Source organism: Protopterus annectens, chromosome 11.part0 (genome assembly GCF_019279795.1).
Source record: "Protopterus annectens isolate FY-2018-M chromosome 11.part0, PAN1.0, whole genome shotgun sequence".
NCBI classification, from domain to species: Eukaryota; Metazoa; Chordata; order Ceratodontiformes; family Protopteridae; genus Protopterus; species Protopterus annectens.
Window position 1 is genome coordinate 364,856,810 of NC_056745.1, and position 20,239 is coordinate 364,877,048.

Consider the following 20,239-nt stretch of genomic DNA (forward strand, 5'->3'; position numbering starts at 1 on the left):
CAAGCTTGAAGGAAAGTTTTTTTCTCTGGAATGATAGATTAGTCTCTTGAAAGCCTTGAACACTGAGCTAAAAACAAGTCCAGGGAGCCAAGTCATAGCAGCCAAATAGAGGCTTAACCTGAGAAGTTGTGTGTCTAGGATCCAAGGCTGATGTTGGGGCTGAAGTATCTAGCACCATAACCCCAAGAGGAAGGAATGGCTCTGAGGACCTTGGATCTGAATCCATCCTGTAGGAGTCAGTACTGATGCTCATCTCTGAGATTCAGATGGCTTTGAAGCAGCCAGAGCCAATAGAATCATATAACTCATCAGGGTTGAGAAACTAAGCCTAGGCTCTGATGCAGACATGGCCTGGGTGGAGGGTGAATCCAATAGCCCTGATACAAAAGAATGGATCAGAGAAAGAGTAACTACTTGATGTGGAGAAGAAGTAATTCCCTCTGCTCTTGTGGAGACCATGAGCTGAGAGGACCCCCAATTGGATCTGGGTCTTGAAGAGGTTACTCATCATCTTCTCATAGGTTCATAGGTTCATAGGTAGGTACTAGGCAATCAGACCAAGGGCCTATGTAAGCCTAGCCAACAAGGTTCCTTGGCTTACACCACCCAAGAAAGTTATTTTCCTGTTCCACTGTTGAGCAGAGACACAGAAGTGATCCCCGGGGTGTATTTCCTATTTCCCATCCACTCATCAAGATTTTTCTTGAAGAGTGCTAATGAAGAACTTTGCTTGACATAGATGGGTAGCCTGTTCCAGAGTATGGGAAGTCTCTGGGACAGGAATATATCCCTCCAACATGTCCTGTTTATTGTGGTGACAAGGTTTAGGTCCCTAGAGCATGTAGCTCAGAAGGATTGGGATTTCTTTAGGTGTAGTATGTCCAACAGCTCTGGGTTTGACATAGCTTTATATGTTAGGCAGAGATCACCTTGGAGTAGGCAATATGCTACAGCGTAAAGCTGGAGTTTTTGAGGCGGTCAGTGTGGGGCATTTGTTTGAGGCCAGTAATCCTCTTTGTGAGGTACTTCTGTAGCCTTTCCAGCTGCTGCAGATGTCTTGTGAGGTACATTCCAAAAGGGGCATTGTACTCTATAATGGGTCTAATGAGTGTCAAGTTGAGGGGAACAATGACCTCTTTTTTCCTGGATCAGCTTTGATTAAGCTCCTGGATGAAATGGCTGGCTGGAAAGATGAAATGGTAAAGGGTGGCCTGGAGTGATGACATCTTGTTTCTTGTAGGATTGGAGAATGGAACATATTTGACACTGGTTCTGGAGACAAACTCAGCAGGGTATTGGATCCAATAATAATAGGATCCAAAAAGAACATTGGCTCTGAGGTTTTTGGAATTTTAGATGTCAGATCTAAAGAGGAAGAGCAATCTGGAGACATCTTCCTTGAAGATTTTGATTTCTCTTTATATTTGTCTTGTTCTTTTTCCTTCTGCCTGTTTTTTCCCTTGGTAAGTTGTCAAAGGAAAAAACTTCAAAGACCAATTCACGTAAGGTTCAAGCAAGGCACCCTTTATTAATTTGCAGCAAGGAGACAAAGCATGCTTTGAAGTTTTTTCCTTTGACAGATTGGTCCTTCGGACCGGAAACAAACCAGTGACCTAAGGATATCGTGGGGGTGGACTAACATGTTGACTTGCTTCATATTCTGGTAAGGGAGGCGGAGGGGCCGATGCTATTACTAAGTTGTCCTCCTTGTCTAAAAACATTGTTTTTGAATGCGGTTTACTTCCTCAATCCACCTGTGTGCCTGAGGAATTCCTAATTTACGTTGCTTTTTTACCCGACCTTTGGAATCCGTTTTGAGCTGTTTGACAAGTTTGATAAGCGAGGATTTTTCAAATTTATTAACTCATTTTGAATAATATTTAATATCGTCGGCATGCTGCGACTGCATGTATTTTGCATCTTCTGCTAACGGCGGATTCTGGGGTCTTTTTGTGCAATTATTACCCATTTTGTTCTACCCTTTTGATCGTTACGTAACTTTTTGATCGTTACGTAACTTCTCTTATTTTTAACGTGGTACCACGGATTTTGTTATAGTCTCTTCAGAATGACTGCCTACTTATTCTGTTTCTCCTGATCTATGACAAGACAGTAATCTTTTCTGTCCCTGACTTGTAAGAAAAATACAGTCCTGACAAAAACAATACAAATCTGTTCCCTGATCTAAAACAGAAAACAGGAAAAAGTAGATTCACCTTACCTGAGCCTATGTGATTGATCACCTGATTCATGGAGACCTGTCCTTCAGTCGCAGATCAGAAAGTGGCTGGCCTCTTTTGAACAACAATTCAGTCGGAGGGCTTTTCAAATAAGAACAGATTTGGTTCCTTCACAGTACGGTTTCAACCACCTGGCCCGTCTGATCCGAGGTGAAGAGAGGGTTCCGGTCCGAAGGACCAATCTGTCAAAGGAAAAAACTTCAAAGACCAATTCATGTAAGATTCAAGCAAGGCACCCTTTATTAACTTGCAGCAAGGAGACAACCATGCTGGCAGAATTCTCCCAGCTCGTGACTTTTTCTCCTACGTCTGCCCATTCTATATTTTTGTTCTTGGTTAAGCTAACATGTGGTAATTGATTAGATTTATAAAGTGCAAAGAACTCCTGGGGCAATGAACAGCTGGCTACACTGTTCCTTTTTGTGTCCCAGTACAGATTACGTAATATCAATCTGTTTGCATGATTTTTAAACAATTCTTGAAGTTTTTTCCTTTGACATAAGTCAGTAGATTTTTTGGGATGATAACAAAGAAAAGCAGAAGGTTTCAAGGAACTTGAAGCACTTTCTCCTACAGGGGCTGGGAGAAGTCCTTAAACGTTTGTTCTATTGTCTTGTTGGCCAAAAGTTTCACAGATGGAATAGGCCATGCGAGGTGGGAAGGACCCAGACAATAGATCCATTTGTAATGGCCATCAGAGTTGGACAGCTTGTGGGAACAAGCTACACACTTTTTAAACCCAGAAGGCTTTTTGCACACACTGAAAGGAATAAAATGAATAAAGTAATCACAACATTCTAGCAAGTAATTTGTGTGTGTATGAGACAGAGAGAGAGAGAGAGAGAGAGAGGATCTAGATGAAATTCAACATAGATGGAGAAGAAATGAGGAAAAAGAAGGTTTAGGTAGGAGTAAATATAGTATGGCATGGTAGTATAAGATAGATAAAAGTTGTAAACTACAAAATACAAAGATTTGTCAAATATTATGCATTTATCTCCTAAACACCCACATATAGGTCCTACACTTGTTGTGACAAATAAGATCTGAGGTATTTCACATAACATGAAGGATTATGGGTAAGAGGAGGATCCTGAGCACAAGATCAAGAAGCATGAAAGTGGCCAAAGTCGGATCTGACACAGATCCAAGACACACATGTTGAAGTACAGATGGAAAATACATCAGATCTATAGTTTCAGTTGGCACATATTGCAAGCCAAGGAAACAGGCATGTGTATATTTTTACAATGGAGTAAGGATAAATTGTTCTCATTCAGATACATAGATGTGCATCTATTATCACCAGAAATGTCTGAATTTCATAGGTAATACCTGCCAAGAAAGCAAATTTACACATTCCTGTCCCCACCCCTACAGTAGTGAATTGATGCATGTGCAAATTTGAGAGCTCTGATTTTGGATCTTCTGCTATGATTTTGAAGCTGAGAGATTGACCGGTATGAAGCTCTGACAAGGACAAAAGTGCTCATCTCTTGGTTTAACTTAATAAACTATGGTTTAAACAAGTGATAACCAGCTTTATTTCTGTTTTATTATTCTTAATAAGAATGCAAAGGGATCTTTGACATGGATCTTACATAAGAAGTCCTGATAACAGTCAGTTTTAGTAATTTATATGCTGTTATCAAGAGCATTTGTTTCTGTGCAACTAGTTTTCCCTTTTTGTTGCTTTGTTCTTTCTTAAGGAAAATGTGCATTACCCTTAAGGTTGGAAAACTATATTTCCTCAGTACTAGGTCACACTGTCTGTACATATATATATATATATATATATATATATATATATATATATAAAGAGAGAGAAAGAAAATGCATACATAGTATAGTACAGTACTATACTATATAGAGAGTATGAAGAAAGTACAGTGGCAGAAGTACTGGCACTACTCTGTTTACCCTCCCAGACAATACAATACTAAACATAGAAAACGGTTACCTAACTGGAGCAGTCTTTATTGATCAAATAAAAACCTTTCGACTCAGTTGACCACTGTCTTCTTTTTAATACATTAATCAAATCAGGACTATGGAACCAAGCTCTTCCTTCATTTAAAAATGTCCTCCACAGCAGACACTCTTCTCCATGAAAATAAACAACACTAAGTCACCTCTAGGCCTTCTCACTGCATGTTTTCTGCAGGGCTCAATACTGTCCTCTATACTGTTCTCTTTATGTATTAGTCTTCTTCTGGGGACTGTCCTCAAATCCCTGTCATCGTATATGCTGATGATATGGTAATTTACAGATGGACCATTTCTACTACACAATATGAAACCAATTCCAAGATGACCAACCCTTTAGTCACTCTGACTATCCTAAAACAGATCCTTAATACAAAAAAAAATGATTTTTGGTACCAGACTAAAGCTAGCCAAATTTCCGAAAGACTGATGCATCACAACAAGCAAGCAAACCTGCCTAGAGATAGATTCTCTTTTCCAACACGTGGGAACTGACTGGATCAACAACTAACCTTTCAGCACCATATTAACAGTACAAAAGCAAAAATCAAGTCACATTTGTTTTTGGCCAGAAAAATATCTCACTTTCTTTCCCCCTAATATAGGAACACTAATGAAAAAGATGTACCTTCTATTACAGTTAAAATATATTCTTCCCCTTGCAGCTACAGCTATCAACACCAGCAAAAAATCTTCTTGTTACATGTAGCTGCCAGCAGCAACTTCATATTCACTAAACGTGCTCCTGAGACAGAGCACCACTGTCATGTGTTCAATAATGCACAATGGCTTCCAATCCCAGGCAAAATCAAACTACTAATGGGGTCTTTACTCTACAAACTCAACAAACAAGAATCATTTCCTTTTTTTCCACCTAGCTGTACCATCCCATGTCTCACTACTACTTCAGATCCGCCATCATAACTTCACCACAGACTCCAGTGATGAAACAATGTTGCTCAGACCACAGCTTTCGAAGACTCCATCTAGTTTTCCAAGTGACCCTTGAGAAAAATTGCTTGAGATGAATGGGCATATCTAGGGATACATTAACCCATGCCCTTTCTTGGGAACCCATCTGCATCAGCATTCATGACCCCACTACAGTACTGCACTGTTATGTCATATGGCTACAACCCTAGGCTCCAACTTAGTAACTTGGCATTTTGCTGGCTGGCTCATTGTAGCCATAGATCCCACTCAGACTCTTCATGCCATCCACTGCAAACACTCAGCACCAAGACCTCCCTATCATGGTAAGGCTTCATCATGTTAACATGGTACAGTTTATGCCCCTGCCTCCTACCTAGCAGTTCTTCCATGTAGTTAAATATCACTGACCTTCCTTACCACTTTGAAGGGTCCCTCTCAAGCTGCCTGAAGCTTATTGTGTCTGACAGGAATGACAGCCATAACCTGCTGTCCCACAGCATACTCTCTGGCTTGAGCATTCCTGTCATACCAGACATTTTTCTGCTGTTGGGCTCCTGCCAGGTTCTCCTGGGCCAAGCCCATGAGTTCCTTAAGCCTTTTTCTAAGGTTTAGGACATATGCTACAACAGACTCCTTGTGGGATTCACACTCACCCTCTAACTCATCACGAATCAAATCTAAAGGCCTCCTCACCCTATCCCCATACAACAACTCAAAGGGTAAAAAAACCTGTGGATTCCTGGGGTACCTCTCTCTATGCAAGCAGTAGATGGGGAAAATATTGTCCCACTTTCTCTTAAACTGGTCTGCAAATGCCCGCAGCATGGTCTTTAGTGTAGAGTTTAACCTCTCCACAAGACCATTAGTCTAGGGATGGTAGGGGATGATCTTTAGGTACTTCACCCCACAGCGCTTCCACAGACAAGCCAGCAAGTCTGACATGAAATTGGCACCTCTGTCAGTCATTTCTTCTCTTGGGAAACCTACCCTGCTGAAAATCTCTAACAAAGCATTTGCCACCTTCTCTGTCTTGATGGAGGACAAAGCCACTGCCTCAGGGTACCTAACAGCATAATCTACTACCACCAGGATACACTTCATCCCTCTGGAAATTGGGATAATCAGAGATCCCACAATATCCATTCCAACCCTCTGAAATGGCTTCTCAAGCACAGGCAAAGACATCAAAGGAGCCTTGACCTTGTCTCCTGCCTTGCCTACTTTTTGGCACTGCTCACAGGTCCTGCAGTACGCCGTTACATCCCTTGCAATCCCAGGCCAGTAAAAGTTCTTCATAATATGTCTCTTGATACACTTTATGCCCATATGACCTGCAAAAGGAAAGTCATGAGCTATGGCTAGAAATGTCAAATAGTAGGCTCTGGCCACTACCATCTGCTGTATTACCTCAACCTCTAGCCCTCCCTCAGGGTTCCACTCTTTATACAGTAACCATTTATTCCAGTATACAGAGTCCCCCTTCCCTTGAAAATCAGGTGCCTCTCTAGCTACCTTCCTCAAGCCTCTTAATGTAGGGTCCGAGTGCTGAGCCTGTCTCAACCCTATCTTTGTGATCCTGCCCAGCTCCCTTTTCAGAGGAATTTTGGTATCCTCTGACAGCAATGGCTCATTGTCAGCCTGGGGACTACCACTCACCTCTGTTCTTGCAGTCACTCTGTCCAAGGGAACATCGGTATCTACCAGCAGCTGTGGCTCACCTTCAGGCTCATGTCGATAGGGTAGCTCCCTTCCAGGAATAGCCACCTCATCAGCCCTGGCTTCAGGTGTTGGTTTTGCCTGGGCCTCCCCAGGCTACCAGACCCAAATGCCTGTCTCCAAGCCTGACTATATGTAACTGCATGCACACAAGGTAGTGCTTTATCAAAATCATTCCCTATCAAGACATCTGCAGGGATATCCTCAAGCATACCTACTTGCTTGCTTCTTTTTCCACCCTTCCTCTGAAGGTGAACCCTGGCCAAAGGCATTTGGAATGAGGTCCGTCCTAAATCTCTGACTGGACTAGACTGCCCAAGTAAGTATTGCTCCTCTTTAACCTCTGCAGGCTTTACAATAGTTATGTCAGAGGCTGTGTATCTCTTAGTCGTGGCTTGTTTTCCATCCACTTGGATTGGATATAAACTCTAGTGATAGTTTTCTAACCCTGTTGTCTCCAGACAATTTACCACTGGCATACTGTTATTCCCACTTGTTGAGCCCCCTACCTTTTGTCCCCCCCATGCTTCTGTGGACATCTATATGGTACATGGCCCCACTGGTTACATTTAAAACATTTAACCCTTGATCTTGGCAATGTACCTAAACTAGTGGCTTCCTGGTTACTGATGGACTCTTTTGGTGTGGTTTAGGCTTCCCACCATGGGTTGCCTTATATCCATGTGCAGCACTGGGTATACCATTCCTGTGCAGTGATGCCCTCCTTGCTAAGTAGAGATCTCTTTTTTCCCCAGCTCATCTGCAGAGTTACACTCATGGTCTGCCAATAAGAGTCTCATGTCCTCAGGCAAAGTGCTAAGGGCTTGTTCCCTCACCAAAAGGTCTGCCAGCCCTTCAAAAGTGGTGACCTGACACCCACTCACCCACCTATGAAAATAAGTGCTTAACTCAGCGATATAATCACACACACATTTTCATCTGCCTTGCATCTATCCTCACGAATTTTTTCTGTAAGCTTCAAGTGTTAACTTAAAGCATTCTAGTAAACAATGTCTGACTTTATAATAATTTAAACAATCAATATCAGACAATTAAGAAACAGCAGTTACAGCTTTACCATGGAGTAAGGGGGTCAGGAACCTTACCCAGAGCCCTTGGTCAACATTACACTGTTTACATACTCTTTCCAATATATGAATAAAACTATCAAAATTATCACCCTCTGTAAACTGTGGAAGAAATCTACTAACCTTTGTTGCTTCTGGGGGTTCAGTTATTCCCTTCCCCATTACCGCCATGACCCTGGCAAAGAGTCAGCATCTCCCTCTCATGCTGATGCTGCTTCTCATTTTCTTTGGCCTCCAAATGCTGCAATCACTCTGCTGATTCTAATTCCAAATGTTTGGCCTTCAGTTCAAGTCTCTTTAACTCCAGATGGATTTTTAAATCCTCTGAGGAAAAGGTGAACTGTCCTGTTTCTGTGGCTGCAAATTCCAATCACCAGACTGGTTGTCCTTCTGGTTGCTGGGCTGAGCTGCAACTAATGTTGACATTTTTTACTCTTTTTAGTCAGGTTGGCATGCACCAGTCCTTTGGCTTTGCACACTTTGGCCAACTGGTTCTTTGTCAGCTTGCCATAATCCTCTACTGACATCTTTGCCTGCTTTCCTTGAATAGACTAAACTAACAAAAAATAAATAAAACTGTTGTGAAAATGAAATTCTATACATTTACCTTGTGGCTGCTTGAGAGTACACACACTTTCAGTGACAATTTCCAACAGAAGTTTAATTAATATCCCACCACTGCTCACTAATATGTGACATCCCCTCTCTTGCACAGTAATCAAGGAGCCTGAATCCTCATCACTGACACTGGAGAGGGTTGATCACTTGGAACAAAAATAGATACACACAGTATTTCCAGATGAAGCTCTTTGCATCAAGCACAATTACCCTTAAGAGCACAACGGGAGCACACTCTGCACGGGGTCTGGATTTCTCTGTCTGTCTCCCTCCAGGTCCCCAGTAATACTCCCCACTGGCACAGCTATAGAGTTGAGTCCTCAACTGAGTGCCCAAGTCAAATCCTCCAGCACCCTCTCTGTGAAACCAGTGCTTTGTGTCCCTGCTCCAAAAAGCTGACACACACAAACTCTTTGAGATTTGATTTTCAAACACACACACACACACACACACACACACACACACACACACACACACACACACACACACACACACACACACACACACACACCTGGGAAAGGCTGACACAGATTTAATAGCTCTGCCTGCTTCTGCCCAGATTATAAGGTAGTTACTGCCACCAGACACTCCAAAGCCAGCTACTCTAAGGCTGTTACAAGGGTGCCCAATTATACTGAGTGAAATTAGCATTAGCACAAATGGTGGTGTTTTCACCAATGCAGTAAGGCTTTCAGGAGTGGCCACAGAGTTACCAAATAGATATAAGTACTCTCAAAGGTTAAAATATTCTCTAAAGGACCAACCACAATGAAAAGTTTAAATATATTTAATAAATAATAAATGAACATGAAGATACTAAATAGCTATTTAAAATAACAAAGTTTCAATCACAGGAAATATTAAAATAACACAGATGAATATATTCACACAGATACAGAAAACAGTACTTAACTAATCTCACTATATTTTCCCTGACTGATCTAAAGAATTAGTATTCCCTGGTCACTTACTATAGCAAAGCAAGATGAAGTAGGTGAGGGATCCTTCTACGTCATGTTTCAAAAAACAGAGTGCTCTTGAGACTTATGTCTCATCTAGTATTAGGTTCATAGATTAGTATTAGACAAACTGCCCTTGTGGGCCATTTTAAGCCAAATTAAACATTATTACAGAGCTGGCTTACAGAATGACATCACACACATCTGGTCATTTCGCTTTTGGTTCCCATACTACTCCCTTGGTTAGAAGGTGAACCAGAATATTACACATAAATGTTGCCATACACACAGACAGGGCTTTGATAAAATGTGTTATAGCATCTGGAAGCCATAAAAACATTTTAACACTTCCACCCTTACAGGGTACCAGTTAGTTCACTGTTACAGACAATACAACAAGGATTCCTAGTCCTTGTTTTCACAGACATTTTGTCTCTGGCTACAGTCAGAACTGTAAGATACAATCTTCATGGCCTACCAGGTAATTTAATTTCTTACTATTTTTCAAAGTTAGCTGGACTGAGATTAACCTCTTCTCTTCCAATATCCTCTCTTAAAACATATACTGTTAATCAGTTTTACAATAGAGTCAGGACCCACTGTTGGTACATTTTTAACACAAGCAGCTTTACAAATACATTTTTCAGCACAACCATCTGTACAAATCAGTTTGATATACAAATATATAATTATTTACAAAATTCCAGCTAGCTATGCTGGCATATGTTACACATCCACTGCCCTACTTCTCCTGGCATAGCTGGCAGTACCTCTCATTGTAACAACTCATACTACCAGTACTACTCTAAAATGCTTCACAAGGATCTGTATTAAGATTCTTATCCTTCTCAGTGTTCACTAATGTTGTCTCCTGGAAGCTACCAAACCCAGAATGTTTACTCTATACAGATAACATAGTTATTATTAAAGCAAGGGGTAGTAATGCAATTATCATCTTACTTCAAAATGATGTAGAATTTAGTTCTTTTGAACTGGCTACAAAAGAGTAAATTTTCCTAAAACACTCAAAAATACACTGTTATGCTTCTAGGAACCCAACAAAGACTTGCAAAACCCTGTCAACCTCTCCAACAGACACAGATGGACAAAAATTGATTCAAGTATGTGAACAAAAATATCTAAGACTGTCCTTAGAACAGAGTCTAGCTTTTCACTCAGATTTCCAAATATACACATGAAACTGCCCTTTGGACATGCCTGGATAGGTACAGTGAACTGTTTTACTGAATAGCTGGTAAGGTCGAATAGAGATCCTTGTCCTTCTGTACAGTATAGGGGAGGTCTAGTGCTAGGGTTTATAAGTGCTTGCGATGAGTTTTGAGCAAGTGCCGGACTGAGAAATTAATGGCTTGAGTGCTTAAGTTGAAAGTTTGTCTAGTCCTAAGGGAAAAATTGAAGAGGAGACTTTGTGGAGCATAGAATAGTTATACCCTAGCTAACTGGCACTGCCCAGTGTGCAAAACCGGGCAAATGTGGTTTTTATAGCAGGGAAATGAAAGAGATAGAAATTAGCCCAAAATGGCCAATAAACTACTAACTTCTGGGCTAAAACCACTCCTCCAGGGACAGATAGGCTGCCCAAAGCTCCCCTCTCTCACAGGTGAACAGAGAAACTTCCTTCTCTCCAAGTAAGGTATGGGCAAACACAGAGATTTGTAATGCAGCCCTGAATTCAGCACTAACCTGAAAACTGGACTATACTTGCTTAGAAAGGCGGGAAACAAGTATATATATTTTTTCAGAAAATAAAGCAGATATAATAAAAAAACTTTAAATGCACAGAGAAGGATGATTATTGTTATATATCTCAGTTCAGAGTTGTAATCAATGCCCCTAGTAATAAAGTAGGAAGAAACATAAATACAGTAAAAGCAGATGAATAAAGTGCAATTATATATATATATATATATATATATATATATATATATATATATATATATATACACACACACACACATATATATATATATATATATATATATATATATATATATATATAAAACAATAGAAAATGAACAAACTGATTTAAACAAGTTACCCAATTAACCAGTAAAAAGCTCAAAACTGAGCCCTGTTCCAGCAGTCTTCAATCAGACAAGTTCTAACTGCAGACTCCCACTACTAGGGTGCAGGAGAACCTTCTCCAAAAAAGATGACCTGGATCAATGCTCAAGTTATACAAACAAAGCTAGATTCAGCAGGCCTGAATCTGGTCCTATGCTACAGCAAAAAGGTGCACCAGTTTCAGAAAGAAACAGTTCAAATAAGTAGGCACAATAAGCCTGTGACCAGAAATTCCCAGCTCAGAAGGGCAGAATCCAGCCTCTCCTCCCACAAGAGTGCAGACCACAAACCTTCTTAATGTAGAATAATTGGCCTGAAGCCCAAGTGCTTAAACCAGAACTAATACACTTTTAGAATAGCAGACACTGAGCCTTCAATCAGCAATTCCCAGCTTAGAAGGATGTAAGCTACCTGTCCTGCCACAACAGTACAGACCACAAACCTTCTTAATGTAAAACAACCGGTATGAAGTCCAAGTGCTTAAACCAAAAGATTTAAAATAACAGTTACAATTTAATCAGGCTACTACCAAGTAGTAATAAATGCAGCAGAATAAATAAAATTGAGTACTTTTAAGAGGCAAAAGCAAAATAAAGTAGGAAGAAACAAAAATACAGTAAAAGCAGATGAATAAAGTGCATTTTTTTTGTTAGTAAAGTGCAAGGAGAGAGGAAGGAAGAACCTAAGTGGGTTGGTATTCTCAAATCTTCTCTCTGTATTAAGTAGAGTGAACACTAGACTCAGAATATGATCTCACTGTATTCGGTTAAGTGAGCAAATGAGATGGGTTCAGGAGGAGTAGTCAAATACAGACTTACAGGAGGGGCGGGCAATTCCAGAGCCACCAACACTCACACCAAAACAAGAACAGAGAGGGCGGGTAGAAACAAACTGCAGAGAGAGAGAGAGACACAGCACACACACTATTCAGTGAAACACACAATTAGTTACAGAAGAAAATGAAAAACAGTACTTTTAAAACTGCAAATTTGTGCTTAACTTCAGCTTCTAATGCAGGTGATTATATCCAAGCAAGTCTCTCTTTCAGGTGTACTCTCCAGTCCAACTGGTGAATCTGGGCATTTTGAGACAATGTTACAACTGCCTCATGTACACAGACAACCCTCTCCTCCTACCACCAAACACTAACACATACAAGAGATCCAATTATACAGCCAAACTGGAGGCTAAGCTCTCTCAACCCAAGACTGGAGCAGACAGTCAAAAGGAGAAGGAAAATACTGGCATCATACCAGCAGTCTCACATATTAAACCAGCACCGGCAAAAAACACACATAAATACAAGAAAACATACTCAGAGGCTCTAAATAAAAATCTGCAAAAGCAACAGAGGCCTCCCAAGCAGACATCCAAGCAACCTCCACCCCCCAACACAAACCATGAAACACATACTTCACAAAACCAGTGTGCCACACAATCACAGCCCTTAAGGCAAAATAACATACCCAACATACTAGTAATGGGTGACTCTATAGTCAGGCACACTGACATCCAACTCACTAGGCTGAATAAGGAGAAAGTTACTGTTAGCTGCCTGTCGGGTGCCAGGATCCGCCACATAACACAAGCACTCAGGTCACTCCAGAACAAGTACAAATATGACTCTGTCATTGTCCATGTTGGTCTGAATGAACTGAGCCATACCTCCCTGGACTACATGAAAAGAGACATGGAAGAGCTCTCTGATCACATAGCCCAGGCCAGTATGACCCTAACCCTGAGTAGCATACTGCCCTCACCAAGAATGATACAACGGTATAAAGAAAAAATTATCAATTTCAACAATTGGCTAAGTTTCTGGTGTCATTCAAAGGGGATCCAGTGTCTGTCCACCTGGGATGATATGGTCGATAAGCCACACTGCTTTGCTAGAGATGGCTTACACCTGTCACCTTTAGGCTTTCGAATACTGGTCGAGGCTCTTGCCACCCCCATTGTGCCTTTTTTAGGCAAGGCTCAAAAGACAAACCCACCGCTGTAAATAGCACAAGTAACAAAAATCTGAGGGTAATACTACTCAATGCCGGAAGTCTAAACCTCAAAATGCATGCATTTGAGGCACTCCTCAGTATGGAGGAAAATGATATATGTGCAGTAACAGAAACCTGGTTTAAGGCTCCAGAGAGTACCTCAGCACTACCAGGCTACAACTCATACCATACATTTCGGCCACAGAACCCGGACCAAAATGCAAAAGGTGGGGGAGTATCCATATTCATCAAGGATACCCACACCTCCAGGTTAGTGGCACAGCACGATGCTTCAGAGATCATCCACGTGCAATTAATAATGAGCAAAACTTCAATTCAAATTGTAGCTTGCTACAGATTACCCACCATGTCCCAGGACCCCCATTTCATGTTTCTGGAAACACTGGGAAACATAAAGGTCCTACCAAACACCCTAATATTGGGTGATTTCAACTACCCAAACATTAACTGGGAGAACTACTCAAGTACTAACTTCCTTGCCCAACATTTCCTAGAATTTATAAACTCAAACACCCTGGATCAACTGGTCAGCACTCCCACCAGAGGTGACAACATATTGGACCTGGTCATCACCAACATGGGCGACTGGTGTTCCACACTGGAGGTCAACCCCTCACTGGTTAGATCTGACCATAAACAAATCACTTTGGATATCCACATTCTGCCCCCACCCCCGGACAAGGAAACCACAGTGAAAAACTTTTCAAAAGCAAACCTCACGTTACTTAAGACCGAGGTGGAAAGTTTCAAAGCCCCCATGCTAAAGGATAACGCTGTCCAAGCTCAAAATCCTTTACTAATGCATTCTACAGGCACCAATAAGAATGCATGGATCGTGCTATCCCAAGTAAAACCAAGACTCACTCCTCCAAGAAAAGGAAACCAGTCTGGTGGACCCCTGCCATAAACAAGCTATACAATAGAAGGAGGAAACTAGTACAGAAAAGAGTAAAATCCCAAGAAGGGAAGACATCCCTGATCAGTATCAGCAAGAAACTACAATCCCTCATAAAATTGTCCAAGGTGAGCTTTGAAAGAAAAATTGCCAAGGACTCCAAAGATAACCACAAGGCATTCTTTAGCTATGTCAAGAATCTAAGTGGCAATGCTCAGATCTGCTCGGAGTTAATGCAGAATGGCACAAAATACACTGAACCAGCCGATATTGCCAACATCCTGGCAGACAGATTAAGTGCAAACTTCACCCCCTTCTCACCTCCAAAAGGGCCCATAACCATACCAGAAGAATGTAGAGCCCCGGAAATCACAGACACTCAAGTTAAAACAGCCCTCTCCAAAGCCAAAAACACAGCATCAATGGGACCAGATGGTGTCCCAGGCTGCATCCCACATGAGCTCAAAGACGAACTAACCTCTCACCTAAACTCACTGTTCAAACTCAGCCTCTCTACAGGCTACGTATCCATAGAGTGGTGCACAGCAACGGTTATTCTGCTCAACAAAGGTGGAGCCACAACAGACCATGGGAACTATTGACCTATAAGTCTGACTAGCTTGGTCTGCAAGGCTATGGAGTGCATCATCATGGAACTCATTAACAGAGACATTGGGAACCTCCAAACACTGGACCCTACCCAGTTTGGCTTTGCTAAGGGCAGATCATGCCTCCTAAACCTGGTGGACTTCTTTGAGACAGTTACCAAGGCTATAGACAGGGGAAAGGTGGTACACACAGCATACCTAGACCTCGCAAAGGCCTTCAACACCACTCCCCATTCTGATATTATAGACAAGCTCACCAGCCTAAACCTAAACCCCTATGTCACAAGATGGGTTGCCAATTGGCTCACGGACAGAACCCACATGGTGAGAGTTGCAGAAACTAGTTCTGAGTCTAAACCAGTTACAAGTGGCATTCCCCAGGGCTCAGTCCTAGGACCCCTCCTGTTTGGCATATACTTCTCAGAGGTATAGGCAAGCATAGGAGGACTATGGCTGACCAAGTTCGCAGATGACTGCAAACTAGGGGCTATAATTGACTCTCTGACTGACACAGACATCCTCCAAAAAGGCTTCACTGAGACGGATAACTGGTGTCAAAATCATGGCCCCAAGCTAAATGCCAAAAAGTGCATAGACATCCCCTTTGGAAAAAACAATGTACACACAAACTACCACATAGGTGGTAGCCCCTAAATACGGAAAACATAATAAGGGATCTGGGGACCCAAGTAGATAGTAATCTCTCCTTTGATAATCACATTGCCAAAGAGGTTAGAAAATCCATCTTTGTGGCCCACCCAATCACAAAAGGGTTTGCATCCAGATCAAAAGAGGTAATTGTGCCCTTCTACTCATCACTCATCAGACTCATCATAGAGTACAACGCCCCATTTGGGATGTACCTTACAAGACACCTGCAACAGCTGGAAAGACCACAGAAGTACCTCACCAAGAGGATCACTGGCCTCAAACAGATGCCCTATGCAGCTCGACTGAAGAAACTCCAGCTGTACTCGGTTGCATACTGCCTATTCAGAGGTGAGCTCTGCCTGACATACAAGGCCATCTCCAACCCAGAATTGATGGACATGCTCCACCTAAAGAAAACCTTATCCCCTCGAGCCACACGCTCTAGGGATCTAAACCTCACCACAACAATAAATAGGACATGCTGGAGGAATAGATTCCTGTCCCAGAGACTTCCCATGCTTTGGAACAAGATTCCAATCTACATTAGGCAGAGCTCCTCGCTAACACTCTTCAAGAGAAACCTTGACGAGTGGATGGGAAACAGAAAGTTTTCCCTGAGGATCACTTCAGTGGCTCTGCTGGACAGAGGCACAGGGAAGTAATCTAAGTGGACGGCAAAAGCCAACACATTCTGGCTAGGCTTATAAATGCCTTCGGGCAGATAGCCTAGTACCTACCTATGAACCTATGAACCTATACCTCTTGGCCACTTAGCACAAGAATTCTGGAAAAAGCCAAATTAGGGACAGACTTTAATTATTGCAATTATAAACTTCAAAAGTTGTTAAAATAACAGGTTTTGCATTGCTATAGATTTGCTAAAGGCCATGAAATCTGAAACTCCAATGTTGTCAAAATTTGGTGACTTCAGTTTACAATGATTTGCCAAAATACCACAAATATTATGAGAAGCAGACAGAAAATACAAGGCAAAGATCTGGACATTCAGCAAAATTCTGGATAGTTCAGATGCATGCTGTCAAACTCAGTCACATAAAATTCTAATCTAGCTAAAAACAACTTATAGTATATCCAGACTTCTCTGTAAAGAAGCTAGTCAAGGCATTGATATTAATGTGCCGTTGTCAAAGTTAGAGTATGCACTTCCAGTTGTTACCTTACCTTCAACGTAAAACACCCACATTCTTCATAAAGTAGAAAATAGAATATTTATATTTATACAATTAAGTCTCACTACAGAATATCATTGCATTGCCATGAACAAGACTAACTGGTGACTGACTACACCCAAAGCAACTCTTCTACTAAATATACTAACATTCAAATGTATATACCAGAACTAATGCCTCCCCATTAAAGAATAAGCCACAAATAAAAGATAGTACCCACTAACTAAGAAAATCAGTGCTACTTTATTACTTTATATAGATGCAATTTTGCCATGGCATTGGCAGAAAAAGCCTTTCAAAAAATACACATGCAGCCCAGAACATTTTGCCTGAGAAAATGAGAGAAACAAGTACACTACAATTTTTTTTAATTTATTCTTTTGTTGACTGGGTTAGTCTATATAGGCTAGTAGTCTCTTTTCAGATGGCATTTCTACTTCTAGAGGAAATCTGGCCAGTGCATCAGGGAAATTTCCTTACTTTTTGGAGGAGAGAAAATAAAGCACTCCCTGGAGCTGCCTGGTGGGGCTGGATGGCTGCTACTGAAATTCCAGGAATCCCATGATAGAGAAGAGTGCAGCAGAGATGGAGAGAGAAGCAGGGGAAAACTTATTGGTGGAAAAAAAAGAGATTAAATATTTTTTGCAGAGATGGAAAATGTTGGACTGGAGACACAAGTGCTGATAGATTTGATGAACAAGGCAGAGCCAAAGGAAGGAGACAAATCTAGATGGAAAGAAATGGTGGAGAGAGTATTACAGGAAGAAGAAACTGAGAGACTGGAAACACAAACCATTGCTGGTGAAGGGAAATGATGGAGGTATTATCAGATGGTGGCGTAGACAGTTTTCAGGCTTTACCGCAACAACACGGTATTTTGTTACAAGAAGAAAATGAGAGACAAAACAGAAACATAAACAATTGCTGGTGAAGGGAAAACAATGATGGTATCTTTGGCTGGTAAAGTAGCCAGTTTTTAGGAATTACCTATACAACATTTTTTTGTTACAAGAAAAAAAAAAGAAGTTATGCAGATGCAGCAAGACAGGGAAAATGGGAGAAGGAGCTGAGAGGAGACAGATGGTTGCAGTTTCTCAACAACCACAGATAAGATGACCAGCGGTAAAAAGTAAAAGTGATGGTAGTTTAAACAGGTATGACATTATGGATACTAGGAAAAAACAAAACAAAATTCACAGCAGCTTCCAAATAAAACTTGTAATCCACAAAATGAAGCAGCTTTTCAGGCAAAACAATAAAGCACTGAGCAGGGCAAGCTTAGAAAATTGTGAAAAAAAAACCACAGATGGCTCAGCACACTTCAGTTATTCCACAGAAACACAGCACATTAACACTCCACCATACGTTTTTGTTTTAAAAATCACTTATGGATACTATTACGTTGCCACTAGGATTTAACATTAAAGACCTGAGAGCAGTAATTCATATGGGAACTGAACCTTTTTGTGAAGTGACATTAGAAAGTTTTTGCTTACTGGAAACATTTATAAATGAGACTGAAAAAAGAAATGCTGTAGCATCATTGAAAGATTATTTATTTCAGAGTTTGAGATTACAGCTAAAGTAGAAAATAAATGTCCAATTCAGGTACTTTAGCTATGGATGAACATGGGTTAATAATAGTTATTTTCTTTCACAATGTAATAAAGTACATGAAACTGAAAAAAATATGTGCTGAAAGAAATGTATGAAATGGGGGTTGGGATGTATGGGTAGCAATGGAGGTTAAGGATGGGAAACTTCAACATATTTCAAATATGATAGTTGTGAAAGCAAGAGAGGCCTTGTTAGTTACTGGGGTCAACCCAAAGCATGTTATTTCTGTGGGAATAAAATAATTTAGTACAAGACTGTAACAAATAGAGGTGTGGTCAATGCGAGGAGAGAGGACATACAGCAAAAACTGTAAGCCTTCTCATAGAAAATGTAAAGGATTTGGATACTTGTGGCTTGACTGTCCCATATTAGAAGAGGAAAGAGTAGATGAAGAGGAAAGCTCAGAAGAAAGACAAACAGAAAATATTATTATAGAAGATGTTGAAAGAGAAAGTGGCATGGGGAGGAGGGTACTAAAGAAAGGTTAAACAATGAAGAGGCACTTATAGAAGAAATAGCAGTTCAAAGGGAGGTTATCAATATACAGGAAGAGAACAGATTTTCAATTTTAGAAAGTGAAGAGGAAAGAGAGAGACACTGGGGCAGGAGAAGTACAAGAACAGGATACTGAAAAATCAATTGACGGGAGACTTTGGAGAAGGGAAAGAAAACAAAGATCTTGAAGTAAACACATAAAAAAGGAAAAGGATAATTTTAGCATTAAATGTGGATAGAATTAGAAATTATATAAGAGCTTTGATGGTGGTAGAATGTTGTAAAAAATTAAAAATGGGTGTTTCTTGCCTACTGGAAACCAGATGTAAGAAAGAAGAAAAAAGGAAAAGAATACTAGCAAGTATGGGAGGATTAGTTTGGTTAGTAGGAAATGAGATATGTTCTTGAATAAGAATTCTTATAAAAATTAAGAAATAAGCATTTTAAATGTAACAATAGCAGTAACAGGAAAAGTGGTGGCATGTGGTATAACAAAGAAAAAAATGTATAAGATTAACAGTGACTAACAGTGATTTATGCATATACTAATATGGAGACAGTTTTTGAAGAAATCCAAAAATTGTGTTAGTAAATATGCCGATAGTGATTTTTGGAGATTTTAACTGTGTTCTTTGGAAAGAAAATGGAAAAATAACACAGGACATTAAGATGTTAAGGGATTAAATACAATGTGGAGATTTAAAAGTAGGAAATAATAGAGAATGGACATATAAAATGGGAATTTTTAAGACAGAATTTGATCATAGAATTTATTTTAAAGATATGAAACAAATAAGAGGGGGTTGCAGATGGCAGAGTTTTCAGATCATAGAGCAGTATGGGCTAGAATAGGGGAAGACAAAGAAATAAAGATGGGAAAATGGATAAACAGTAACTGCAGAGTTTAAAAAAGAGGAAGAGATGATAAGAGAGAGAAAGAAATAGTAGGAATGATCATATGACAATGAGACCATTTTATAAAAATTGGACACACTGGTGGGTAGTATATAAGTGAAAAAAGATGAAATATGAAGAAATTGTATGTAATTATGAAAAATAAAGTGACAAAATAAGGGAAATAGGAAAAACAGATGTATGAAAGCAACAGAAAAAAACAAAAGATGTGTTACATAAGTAAAGATTTTT